This window comes from Rhinatrema bivittatum, chromosome 1 (genome assembly GCF_901001135.1).
Source record: "Rhinatrema bivittatum chromosome 1, aRhiBiv1.1, whole genome shotgun sequence".
In the NCBI taxonomy this organism is placed as follows: Eukaryota; Metazoa; Chordata; class Amphibia; order Gymnophiona; family Rhinatrematidae; genus Rhinatrema; species Rhinatrema bivittatum.
The window spans coordinates 64997486-65011665 of record NC_042615.1 but is presented as its reverse complement, the minus strand read 5'-3'; positions in this window follow the sequence as shown (position 1 = coordinate 65011665).

The following is a 14180-nucleotide window of genomic DNA, read 5'->3' as shown; positions in this document are numbered from 1 at the left end:
TATTGTTTATTATTTATTTTATCATAATTCTCTGTTACGAGACTGAAAAGGAATCCTGCGTGGACGCATGGAATAGGGCATGCTGGGCACGCTCAGTGTGCCTAGTCAAACTTCTAGAAACTTTGACATAAGTTTTCCGTGCCGGGCTCCATCGGATGATGTCACCCATGTGTGAGGATTAACATTCTGCTGTTCTAGGAGAACATCTTTTACAGATAAGCAACTCTGCTTTACTCAAGGCACCTTGATATGCTGAGGCATACTGGTGTGGTGGTCTGGTGTCCTCGAAGCACCTTGGCAGTGTTCCGATGGAGCACTGAGGGACATTGTGCAGTCCCATCACTAGCCTATGGCTGTTGGGCACCATGGATGCTGATGATCTCAGGGGCCCTGAGCCTCTGGGGTCAAGAGGCATTGGAGGCTTTACCTGGATTTGTGCACCATTGGTGTTAATGAGCGCCAGTGAGGCTATCATCAACCAGAGCCACAGGGGAGGGGCACCATCAAGCTCGCAGCATCGATGTCCTCAGGCAATTAGGTGAACCAAGGGGAACATTTATTTATTTATTTATTATATACCGACATTCAATCTCACATCGGTTTACATTCAGGTACTGTAGGTATTTCCCTATCCCCAGAGGGCTTACAGTTGCCTAGTGGTTAGAGCCCACTGCTCTAACCACTAGGGTATTCCTCCTCCCCATCGGTTCCTCTGGGCATCAATGAGGCATGTCAGTGGTGTATCGGGGCTGCAGAGCCTCTGCCTGTAGGCGCACCTGGTATCCTTGGTACCATTGATGCCTTCAGGCATTGGAGTTTCCATTGATGCTGCTAGCTTTTGACCCCATCAAAGCCCTGGGTACAGCGTTTTCTGATGCCTGGGATGTGATCCATTGATGGTGAACACAAAAGGGCTATGGGCACCACTTGCGCTGTCACCACTGTGGGCACCAGTGGACTCAGTTGCTGCATGAATGACCGAGGAAAACTATGGGCACTGTTGGTCGCCATTGACTTCGCTGCTGTCATTCTGTGAGGGAAATGGTGGTCAGCCATTCCCGATTCAGATTCAAGGACTGTGTCCAGCCTCTTGGAGTGTTATCAGGTACTGGAGGGGGCGACACCATAGATCACCACCCATCACCATGCCATACCCAGAATCCCAGTGGTACTGGAGACACCGTTGTCACACTATTCCTATGCATTGCACTGGGAGTTACAGTGACAGTGGAGCACAGCATGAGTGATCAGGAGGCAGAGAAATAGCCTAGTGATTAGAGCAGTGGGCTATGATCTGGGCAGACCAGGGTTCAAGTCCCACTGTCACTCCTTATGACCGTGGGTAAGTCACTTTACCCTCCATTTCCTCAGATACAAACTGACAGGGTTATTTTCCAACCCACGAAAGGCCATTATTGTAGCGGTAGCATTCAAATTAGGTGGAGGGGAGGAGTTAGGAAGGGGATTAGGGAAATAGGCCAGCGGCACCACTGCCGGCAATAATGTTTAGAACACCTTTTATGGTGGCGCTATGCCCGTGATAGTGTGCTGCACAGCCGAACCGCAGCAGGCAAAACCGCACCACCGTGATGTGGCTGGCTGCAAGCTATCACCCAACCTCCCCCTTCTTCGCCCCCTTTACCGCCACGTTCATCATTCCGCATGGAATGACGACTCTAGTCCTTAGATTGTAAGCCCTCTGGGGATAGGGAAATACCCACAGTACCTGACTGTCATCAGCTTTGAAGTACAGAAAGCAGAATATGAAAACAGGTATGGCAAGGCATCTACTCCAAGTGCCTTGGCAGGTGACATTCTCCCTGTCTATGCAGTTCTCAGCTAAGGTAGGTTTCTGTCATGGTTTTAGTCTCCTCTTCAAGTTCTGAACCGCAAAGTTCTGGGAAGCACTGGCATTGTCACACACTGTTATTTGCCTTTTGGCAGCACAATGCCACCTATGCTAGCAAGTGGATACCATTGCATGAGTACTAGGGCAGTGTGATTTTACAGTGGAGCGCTCTTTTTTCCAGTTGCCCTCTGCTCTATGGGTGTATCTGTGTGTGTGTTTCCCTCGTGGCGAGAACAACAGGTTGTGCGCCAAAGCCACAGGACTGATCTAAGACTGCGTTCCTGATTGAAACCTAAGGGGAGTAGACACCGATAGGGTAGTCTTGGGAGTCTTATTCTCCCTTGGAAGAGGAATATGTCTTTTGACCCCTCCCTGAAGCCCCTGAGGTTCCATCCCTGGCATGTTTATCTCTGAGCCGGAGCCTTGATTCTTTGAATCGGTGCATCTCCTGGGAGGCAGGGGCACAGCAATGGCTGTCATTAGACTGTTTTTACTGGGGCTCCTCCGTTGATTACTATGACCTACCCCATCTGAGGGAGTAGCTGCCTAAGGTGGATTGGTCACTTCTAAACCTCAGCGATCAGTGATTGTAACTCAACTGTCAACAGGAGAGTTGAAAGATTTTTGGGGTCGGGAGGCCCTGATTCCCATTACCCCTCTCCCTACAAAAAAAAGGGGAGATTTGATTGGGTTCCAAGGCAGCCCTTATGGGTTCCCCTCTGGGTGTCCGGTTGTCCAACCCCACAGGGAGCGTTCTTCGTTCCTGGGGAAGGGATGTCACCACTTCTGACTGGCAGTTGCTGTCAGTTCCTTGCAAGCTCTGAGAGCCAGTCAAGCAGTAGCGCTCATCTTAGGTCATTCTAGGCACAGTAGGTCTATTTCAGAAGGGAGCCTTTTCAGAGTAGCTCCCAGGTGAACCTTAAGGGTTTCTCCTGTCTGGGAGTCACCTTGATACCTGCTGAGCTCAATAGGCCATTCTGGCCAGTCATTCTCGCTTGTGGGACCCTACTTCAGTGAGGAAGGTTCTAGTCCATCTAATTGGTGAGTATGAACATAAGAAGAACATAAGAACATGCCATACTGGGTCATACCAAGCGTCCATCAAGCCCAGCATCCTGTTTCCAACAGTGGCCAATCCAGGCCATAAGAACCTGGCAAGTACCTAAAAACTAAGTCTATTCCATGCTACTGTTGCTAGTAATAGCAGTGGCTATTTTCTAAGTCAACTTAATTAATAGCAAGTAATGGACTTCTCCTCCAAGAACTTAGCCAATCCTTTTTTTAAACACAGCTACACTAACTGCACTAACCACATCCTCTGGCAACAAATTCCAGAGTTTAATTGTGCATTGAGTGAAAAAGAACTTTCTCCGATTAGTTTTAAATGTGCCACATGTTAACTTCATGGAGTGCCCCCTAGTCTTTCTATTATCTGAAAGAATAAATAACCAATTCACATCTACCCGTTCTAGACCTCTCATGATTTTAAACACCTCTATCATATCCCCCCTCAGCCGTCTCTTCTCCAAGCTGAAAAGTCCTAACCTCTTTAGTCTTTCCTCATAGGGGAGCTGTTCCATTCCATTTATCATTTTGGTCGCCCTTCTCTGTACCTTCTCCATTGCAACTATATCTTTTTTTGAGATGCGGCGACCAGAATTGTACACAGTATTCAAGGTGCGGCCTTACCATGGAGCGATAGAGGCATTATGACATTTTCCATCTTATTCACCATTCCCTTTCTAATAATTCCCAACATCCTGTTTGCTTTTTTGACTGCCACAGCACACTGTACCGATGATTTCAATGTGTTATCCACTTTGACGCCTAGATCTCTTTCTTGGGTGATAGCTCCTAATATGGAACCTAACATTGTGTAACTCTAGCATGGGTTATTTTTCCCTATATGCATCACCTTGCACTTATCCACATTAAATTTCATCTGCCATTTGGATGCCCAATTTTCAAGTCTCACAAGGTCTTCCTGCAATTTATCACAATCTGCTTGTGATTTAACTACTCTGAACAATTTTGTATCATCTGCAAATTTGATTACCTCACTTGTTGTATTTCTTTCCAGATCATTTATAAATATATTGAAAAGTATGTCTTTCAACCTGTCACCATAACCATGGCTGAGGGAGTTGGGGGACGAGGGACCCTACAACAGAGATGCTGCTCCTGGTTGCTGTGGCTTGCAAGCCATACTTCCTCATTTTAGAGATAACCCTGTCTGCGGACGGGGGAGTCCTGGCTCATGCAACTATTGTTCCATTTTTGGACCATGTGCTTCCTTGGGGGGAAGTATTTGCAATCATGGCTGGGATATTAATATTAAGTCAGGTGCTTGGCAATCTATTCCCGAAATTGCCCTGGCCCTGCCCGGTACCATTAGGTTTCTGGGCAGGTAAAGAAATCCTGTTTGACAGGTGTTGCACTTGAGGCAACCCATCATCCTGTCTGTTAATGGAGTATTTCTGGATTTCTTCCCTCGGGGAATTTGCTCTTAGTCTTAGCTGTTCCAAACAGGCTGAGGGCTCTATCTCAGTGGGTAACTCCCTACTGGAATCGGCAGTGGGCTGTTCGCTTGTGGTTGGGATATACCACCTAGGAACTTGTGCTTACCCTGGCAGTCCAGCGGTCTACCTCCTTGTGTTCTCGCCCCCTCAGACTTCTAGTTGGAATGTCAGGGGGAGGGGTGGAAAAGCTAAGGCATTTGTGGTTTATTTTAGTGTATACCTGCAGGGAAAGATACACCATGTTTTCCCTATATTTTCGCCAAGCTCTGGCCAATACTGCCTTTAGCTTTCCCTCTTCACTAGGTTGCCCAAACTGCCTTCCTGTTCACCTGACCAATCCTGTAGACAGGATGGATAGCCCTGCCCTTGACAGGGTGCAGTGTAGGTGAGCTTCAGGCCTAACTTCTCTCCTTGCTCAAGAGTTGGGCTAGTGATCTATTCAGGGGTTGCCGTTCATCCCCTGAAACTCTTGATGCTGTCCTGCATGGGCAGCTAGGTCTGATGCTTCGACAAATAGGGTCTGTCTCAGGCCCTGCCATTGTTGCTGATTATTCTCCAAGCATTGCTTGGGCTTTTCTGCCCTTTGTGCCTATCAGTCACACATGCACGCCAATTTTTACTTTATAAATATTGTGATTTATGGGTCCATCGTATAAACCCCTTAATTGTTATCTTTCAGAGCCTTGCGTTATGCTCCATCGATAAATAAGAGGAGCACACTTTTAATCATAGGTCCAATTTTTGAATATTTTTAAGCATTTTTTCAAACATTTTTGCAAGAAATTGTAAACGTTAAAAAGTGCACTACTTCCCCGTTTTTTTTTAGTTACTTCAGGCCCAACACAGTACCATGCTGCTTCAGGGGCTGGAATCAGCGCGTATTCAATTGAAAACATTTTTTTTCAGTCCCATTTCATTTCTCTGCAAAACAGTAAATATATACTTAAATGTCTCACCAGTGAATAAAATATCTTTCAATGGGAAATGGACTTACATTGATCAGATGGACAGCTTGTTTCTTCACAAAGTGTCTCGGCTCACCAGGCACTCAGTGTTTCAAGATCTGTAACAGTGCCAAGCCTAGCTTTTTAAATTTTTCACGTGATGAGGTAATACCACAAACGTGATGACTCCCTTCAGGGAGATTTAAAGGGCTTCGCTGTTTTACCTGAAAGGGAACTCACTATGTTCAAAATGCCATCGGCAAACACTCCTAAAATCCAACCCTTAAATGGAAACCTGAATTAAATCCTTCAACGGAACGCTATCCATTCTATTTCTTTATTAAGTCCATGAGGGACCACAGTGTGAAGCTTAAAGATCCATTTCTGCTCCCGTTGAAGTAAACGAGTAGCTCTATTCCCACCCCGCCAATGAGGGAGAACTTTCTCCAGAATTGTCCATCTTCATTCTTGAATTTGATGATTGTATCGCAAAAAATGTTCAACTGTAGGTTTTTAAACGTGATTTGTGTTCTGTCATCCGAGTTCAGAACATCCGCTGTGTCATTCCTACATACAGTAGTTTGCAAGGACATACTATGCAGTATACCACATGGGTGGTTTTACATGTAAATTCTGAAGAAGGTACAGTTTTACATCCTTGAAATATGTAGTTTTCTGTGTCAGGAAGTTTTTGTTGACATAGCCTACAATCACATGTATGTGTCACTGATATCTCTGGGAGAGGATTGAAATTGCTGGGCTCGTGAGTATGTAATACGTAATGGTGATGTAATACCATTACGTATTACATCATGTTATACATTATGTTTATGCCTCGCTACCCTATTGTTTTTTCATTGATTATTGTATCTCTCCAGTTGTTATCGTTATAATATCTTTCCTGTCTTCCATCTCCCATGTTTTCGCTCCCTGTTTAATGTAACTTTACATTCTACATAGTTGTTAATTGGTTTCCCCTTGTTCTATTGTAAACCGGTACGATAAGACCTCGTCTTGAGTATCGGTATAGTAAAAGAATTTAAATAAATAAAATAAATAAATAATACGTAATGGTGATGAAAAAACTGGATTTTTTTTTTTTTGAGGTCTCCTCTTTCTGAGGATTCCAATCATCGCACTTTGGTTATGAGACATTCTCCATTAGCAGCTACTGCAAGTAAAATTATCAGAAAGCATTGGCGGTCTCTACAGGATGTACATCCAGTTTTTTCATCACCATTACGTATTGCATACTCATGAGCACAAAACATCAGAGATCAAGTAGTAAGCTCCAGCAATTTCAATCCTCTCCCAGAGATATCAGTGACAAACACATGTGATTGTAGCTTCCCCTATAGGTGGCGCCTACTTCGTCTTGGCTCAGGGGCCACGCTCCTATAACACGTGTCTATGCTTAATATAGATAGAATGGTTTTAGTAGCCGTATTGGTCCTGGATAAAACTGGGCCATTGGGGGACAATTTTCGGACTTTCCATTTTGGGACAAAGTCTGCAACTACATTTTACCCATAGATTCTGCACCAGGTTTCAAAGAGAGAGTATGTTTGCACGTTCCTCTTGAGACATGCTGGGGGTACAAAGTGTCCTGAACTTTTGCACCTGTTTGTGTAGGTACATTTTCTACAGAAAATAACATGTATTGACTTGAAAATACAATCTGTGCATGTTATTTTCAGATCTTGCCCAAGATGCCCCCTGGAAATTGCCTCTGCTAAGTGGCGCTAAAAGTACACACATTGTGGAACATCACACTGACTTTTCCCATATTGAGGGAGAACAATTTTCAAATGGCCAGGTTATGCAAATGGCTTTGAAAATTGCCTGCCTCATCGGTAAATAATACCCTCCAAAGGACTTTCAAAAAAGGCAATATGCATGAGCTTCCAAGACTGCATTGGTCTGAAGAAGGGGTCTTTAGAGTCTTGAAAGTGCATATACTACAACATATTTTCTTTTCTTTTGGTCATTCAAGAGATATCACAACTTATTAAAACTTGTGATAGTTATTCAAGATAACATAACTTTGTTGACTTTACTGAAATTATATTTAACTTTGTGAATTCAATACATAAGAACAAAAGAAATTGCCATACTGGGTCAGACAGAGGGTCCATCAAGCCCAGCATCCTGTTTCCAACAGTGGCCAATCCAGGATACAAGTACCTGGCAAATACCCAAATATTAAATAGATCCCATAATACTGATGCTGGTAATAAGCAGTGACTATTTCCTAAGTCAACTTGACTAATAGCAGTTTATGGACTTCCCCTCCAGGAACATGTCCTAACCATATTTAAACCCAGATAAGCTAATTGTCTTAACCACATCCTCTGACAACACATTCAGGAGCTTAATTATGTGTTAAGAGAAAAATAATTTTCTATGATTTGTTTTAAATATGCTACTTTCTAACTTCATGGAGTGCCCCATAGTCTTTGTATTATCTGACAGAGTAACCGTTCTAGTCCTCTCATGATTTTATAGACTTCCATCATATCCCTCTTCAGCAGTTTCTTCTACAAGCTGAACAGCCCTAAGCACTGTAGCCTTTCCTCATAGGGGAGCCGTTCCATCCCCTTTATCATTTTGGTCACCCTTCTCTGTACCTTCTCCAGTGCATCTATATCTTTTTTGAGATGTGGTGACAAGAACTCAACACAGTACTCAAGGTGCTGTCTGACCTTGGAGCAATACAGAGGCATTATGGCATTGTTAATTTTATTCACCATTCCCTTCCTAATAGGCCGATTTAGTAAAAGTTGCGGGAGAGCAGGCGAGTGCCAATCTCCTGTGCGCGCGATTCGGTATTTAAATAAGGGCCCGCAGTAAAAAGAGGAGCTAGGGACACTAGCGCGTCCCTAGCGCCTCTTTTTTGACAGGAGCGGCGGCTGTCAGCGAGTTTGACAGTCGACGCTCAATTTTGCTGGCGCCGGTTCTCAAACCCACTGACAGCCATGGGTTCGGAAACCGGACGCCGGCAAAATTGAGCATCCAGTTTTCGAGCCGTGGGCCGATTTTAATTTTTTTTTTTTAAATTATTTTTTTACTTTGGGACCTCCGACTTAATATCGCCATGATATTAAGTCAGAGGGTGTACAGAAAAGCAGTTTTTACTGCTTTTCTGTACACTTTCCCGGTGCTGGCAGAAATTAACGCCTACCTTTGGGTAGGCGCTAATTTCTGAAAGTAAAATGTACGGCTTGGCTGCACATTTTACTTAGTGAATCGTGCGGGAATAACTAATAGTGCCATCAACATGCACTTGCATGTTGCGGGCGCTATTAGTTTCGGGGGGGGGGGGTTGGATGTGCGTTTTCGATGCGCTATTACCCCTTACTGAATAAGGGGTAAAGCTAGCACGTCGAAAACACGTGTCTAAACGCGGGTTAACAGTGCGCTCCACCAGTGCACACTGTACTGTATCGGCCTGTGTGATATTTGAACACTAAAATGCAGAAGCCCAATATTCAGCGCCGGCTGGTTAAGTAACTTAGCCGGATATGACTAATCCGGATAAGTTATGTATATTCATTGATACAGCAAAGTCGCTGAATATACGCGTGTATGTGTGTGCACTTAGTTGGATAAGACTACCCGGCTAAGTTTAGACCTGTCTATGGCACATCTAAGCTTAGATGTAAACTTATATGGTTAGCTTGCATTGCCCCCCGATCCTTCCAGTACACACCTACCTTTTGTATGTGCAACATTTAGCCATCTAAGGGACTTATTGTTAGAAGCGTGGATCCTTGGACCGACAGGGAGTTGATCCCACCAGTGGGGAGGAACCCCACAGGTGCCCACCGTCAACAGGTGAGGCCGGTGACGCCTGAGACCCCGCTGGGGCTTCACCACTACCAGCCTTCATTCCCCTCAGGTTGAGCGCTCAGGAACCGGGGCCAGCTGGACTTACATGGAGTCTCAGGGAACTAGTCGAGATCAAGCAGGCAAGAGTCTTGGCAGGTAGCATAACTCATGATCAGGCAGGCAAGGTCTTGGCAGGCAGCGTATCGTGTGGTCAGGCAGGCAGTTGTCTTGGCAGGCGGCATATCTCATGGTGAGGCAGGCAAGGGTCTTGGCAAGCGGTGTATTGTGGTCAGGCAGGCGGCATATCTCGTGGTCAGGCAGGCAAGGGTCGTGACAGGCGGCGTCAGGCAAAACAGGAACACAGGAACAAGTAGCGAAGCTTCCAGGAACAAACAGGAGCCAGGAGTAGCCAAGGCAAGGCCTGAGGAGCAGGCCTTGCTTTAAATTGCCTGAGGCCTAGGAGGAGGAGTCCGGGTCCCTTCCATGGATGACCCTGAAAAGGGTCAAGTGGCACGCATGCGCCTGGGAGCCCAGGGGTTAACTGGGAGGCCAGCGCGGGGCCTGACTGTGGCCTGGTCGGCGCATGGCGTTCCGGCAGCGTGGGAGAGCCGGAGAGAAGGACGTGCAGCAGTGTGTGCCTGCGGCAGTTCCCAGCCACCGCAAGCCTTCCAGGTCTGGTCAGCTAGGGGTTGCGCCAGTAAGTGAAGGGAGCCGGCCACAGGCCTCTGCAGCCGGTTCCCATAACAGTACTCCCTCCCCTAAGCCCCTCCCCCCAGGGGGTCTGGGTTTCTTGGGATGCTCCCTGTGGAATTGCTGAATTAACATTTTGTCAAGTATATTGGCGGAAGGCTCCCAGGAGTCTCTTCCGAGCCGAAGCCCTCCCATGAGTGCAGACACTCCCATCTTCGACCTTTGTTCCGCACAACGAGGATCTCCCGGACTCAATAGATGGTTTCTTCTTCTTCGTGGGAAACTTGTGAGGTTTTGGGAGTTTTCCTGGGAAGGCCAAGACAGTACCAGAGGTTTCAGCAGAGAGGTGTGGGAGGCATTGTGAATCCTGAGGGAGGACGGGAGACGGAGTTGATAGGTTATAGGCCCTTGTTGCCGGAGAACGGCCCAATATAGGGGCAGATTTTTGAATCGGCGTGTGCGGGGTACATTTGTGCGTGCTAACCGGCGCACACAAATGTACACCCGATTTTATAACATGCGCGTGCGCAAGGGGGTGCTCCTTGTGCGCGCCGAGCCCCGATGGATTTCCCCATTCCCTGCCCAAGGCAGGCGTAACTTGCAAGCGCCAACCAGCTGTTGGCGCGCCATCCCCCAGCACGGCCGCTGTGCCTGAGGACTCGGGACCGCCGCCCCGCCCCTGGCCCCTTCCTGCTCCTTTTTCAAAGCCCCAGGACATACACGCATCCTGGGGCTTGCGCAAAATAGGCTCGGCGCGCGTGGGGGGGGGATTTAAAGGGTTACTTGTGTATATTATACGCGTAACCCTTTGAAAATCTACCCCATAGCGAGGTGTGAGGTGCATGGATGGAACCCTCAGCCGGAGGAAGCGGGTGCTGAGCCAGACTTTCTTTCCTGGATGGTACTGGGGAGCAGGTTGTCAATGGCGATCTGCGAACTTTTGGCTGAGGAAGCTGCCTTTTGGAGCATATTGCGTACTTGAGTCCATAATTCTCTCAATTTCTCAGCTGTCATCTGGGCTGCAGAAGGAACCAATAGGTACAAATGTAATGGAAGAAGTGGCTGCTTGCCGTAAACAACTTGGAATGGGGATGCCCCGTGGAACCTCAAGGGTGTAAGTTGTTGAGAACTCGGCCCACGGGAGCAAGTCGTCCCAGTCATCCTGGTGGCGTTAATGTACATCCGAAGGAATTGTTTAAGAGTCCGATTGGGCCGCTCGCTTGTGGGTGATACGCCGAGGTAAAATCCAGAGTGACACGGAATTTCTTGCAAAGACTTTGTCAATATTTGGCCGTAAACTGAGGGCCATGATCCGAAGCGATGTGCTGAGGGAGGCTGTGGAGTCGAAAAATGTGCTGTACAAACAGTTGGGCTAGGCATGGAGCTGACGGGAGACTGGGCAGGGCGACAAAGTGTGCCATTTTCGAGATACGGTCTACAGTGACCCAGATGACGGTATTTCTACCAGAAGGGGGTAGGTCCACTAGAAAGTCCGTTGACAGAGGTGTCCAGGCTTCACTGGGTGCTGGAAGGGGTTGCAGCAAACCCCAGGACTTGCCAGTCAGGAACATCTGTTGGATGCAAGTGGGACACAAAGCTACATATGCGGATATCTTGGCATATACTGGGCCACCAATAGAACTGCTGTAGTCGAGCCAAAGTTCTTGCATGTCCAGTGTGCCCAGCCGAACTGGAGTCGTGGCCCCATGTTAAAACACGGTCTCTGAGTCTGCGGGGTACCACCATCTTCCCTGGTGGGACTGTTTGTGTCGCCGCAACAATAACCCGGGCTGGGTCAATTATGTGTCTTGCTGGTTCAGGTTGCTCTTCGGTAGAGAAGGAGCGAGAGAGTGCATCTGCCCATTGATTCTTGGATGCTGGGCGATAGCACAGGTCGAAATCAAAATGTGTAAAGAAAAGTGCCCAGCGGGCCTGGCGAGGATTGAGGCGTTGAGCCTGTTGCAGGTGTTTCAAATTTTTGTGGTCTGTGTAGATCGTTATACGATGCTAAGCCCCCTCCCAGCCATTGGTGCCATTCTTCAAAAGCAAGCTTAACAGCAAGGAGTTCTTGGTCACCAATGGTATATTTCCGAGCGTGTAGCAGATGGACTCATTACAAATGGGTATAGTGTGCTCGTGCTAGCAGTTGGAGACGGATCTGATGTCAGCATGTGGTACATATACCCCTGCAGGAAGTGCAGGCGCTCAGTAATTTCCGTCTCCAAAGCAGTTTGGAGCTACCTCTAACAACTAAATTCATAGAAGTCCTACCTGAAGACGAGCCCTGCACTCCTGCGGTGATACCATCGGGTCCCTCCCCCAGTTGAGTTTCCAGAGGTGATTTCCGTGGTCCCTCGGAGGTACGAGCCTCGGTCCGGTGGCCGATTCGCGGCAGGGATCTAGCCCCTGAGTGAGAAGGGCTCGGGTGCGGCATAGAGGCAGCCTCGGTCCCGATCCATTCGCGGTGAGGACTTGGCCCCCGAGCGAGACGAGTTCGGGCGCGGCCTAGAGGCAGCGGGTGCACTTCCTCGAGCGCGGCGGTGACGGTAATCACCCTCTCCCCCCGCAGCCGGAGACCGCCCGGGTCGCAGCCGGGAAGCGCCGAAGATCAGGTAAGGCGTACATCTTTACTTTACTGGTCTCCGAGGAAGCGAGGATTAGCAGGGTCTGCCTTTGTAGCAGCCCGCCTAGGTGGTCGCCATTTTGCCTGCCTGCTCGCCGTCACCATCTGCCCTGGTTCGCCGCCTCGCCCTAGCGCTCAGGCTCAGCGCACAGGCGACGGGCGCGTAAGTTAGGCGCCCGAAAATAATTGGGCGCACATTGTTGATAGGCGCACGCTGCTAAGCGCACGATGTTTAGCACACGTTGATAGGCGCACGTTGCTAAGCGCACGTCGATAGGCGCATGCTGCTAAGCGCACGATGATAGGCGCACGCTGCTAAGCGCACGATGTTTAGCGCACGTTGATAGGCGCACGTTGATAGGCGCACGTTGCTAAGCGCACGTTCATCGGCGCACGCTGATAAGCGCACGTTGACAGGCGCACGCTGATAAGCGCACATCTTCGAGCATATTACAAAGCGCATAGAGATAACAGACGCGATGGAGCATAAGAGAGCCCATGCGTCCGCAGAGCCGGCGCCTCCAGAATCAGGCATAAGAGCTCTAGGCCTCTGCTCAGCATGCCACCTCAGAGCCACACAGAGCGAGGAAGCAGACTCCCTATGTGCCCAATGTGAGGAGGCCCTGGGAGTTCCAGGCCAGGGCCGGTCCCAGCCCAGCGTAAATGCTAGTTCTTCAGGGAATACCCCGGACCTAGCAGGCCGCGCCAAGCAGCCAGGGAACCCTAGAGACCTGGTGCCCCTAAGGCTAGAACCTGCTTCGCTCTCATGGGTGGAATTATTCAAGGGGATCCACGCCTTTGTCCAGATGCAGTCTGATCCCCGAAAGGTCCCATACGTACCAGATGACCCGGCCCCTGGACCCTCAAGACCTAGGCACGGCCATCCGCCACCCAGAAGCCCCACTTATGGGGATTCAGATTGCTCTGTGGAAGAAGAAGAGCTCCCCGAGGAGGGAGAACTTCCCTCGGGGATAGAGCCGTATCGAACCATGAGACGCTTCTTTCTTAAGGAGGATCTCCCAGACCTGGTCTCTCAATGCCTATCGGAGCTGGCTATCCCAGGCCACGGCTCCCCAGGGGAACCTACAATGAACCCCCTGCTGGAAGGCCTTCGTCAAATGGCCCACCACTTCCCCCTCCTACAAGCAGCACAGCAGCTAATCGATCTTGAGTGGAATGCGCCGGAGGCCTCATTCAAAGGGGGTCGGGCCTTGTCTGGCATGTACTCCCTGGACCCGGCAACCAAGGAGCTGCTGGCGTGCCCTAAGGTAGACGCCATAGTTTGCGCAATTGTGAAGCGCACCACCATTCCGGTGGAGGGAGGGGCGGCCCTCAAGGATGCACATGACCGGCGCATGGACGCCATTCTGAAACAAGCCTTTGAGGTGGCAGCCATGTCCCTACGAATTGCGACCTGCTGCACTGTGGTGACGCGTTCCTGTTTATCACAAGCCAGGAACAACACCCCGGGAGAAGAAATGGAATCAGCCCTCTCGTTCCTCACTGACGCTGCCTCCGATCTAGTCCGTACGGCAGCCAAGGGAGTGTCATCCTCAGTGGCAGCCAGGAGACAGCTCTGGCTACGAAATTGGTCAGCCGACTCCTCCTCCAAGACGCGCCTTACCAGAATGCCCTTTAAGGGATCCCTCCTGTTCGGCAGCAACCTCGAGAAATTGGCTAACAAATGGGGCGCCTCTCCATTGCCCCATCTACCAGAAGACAAGTCA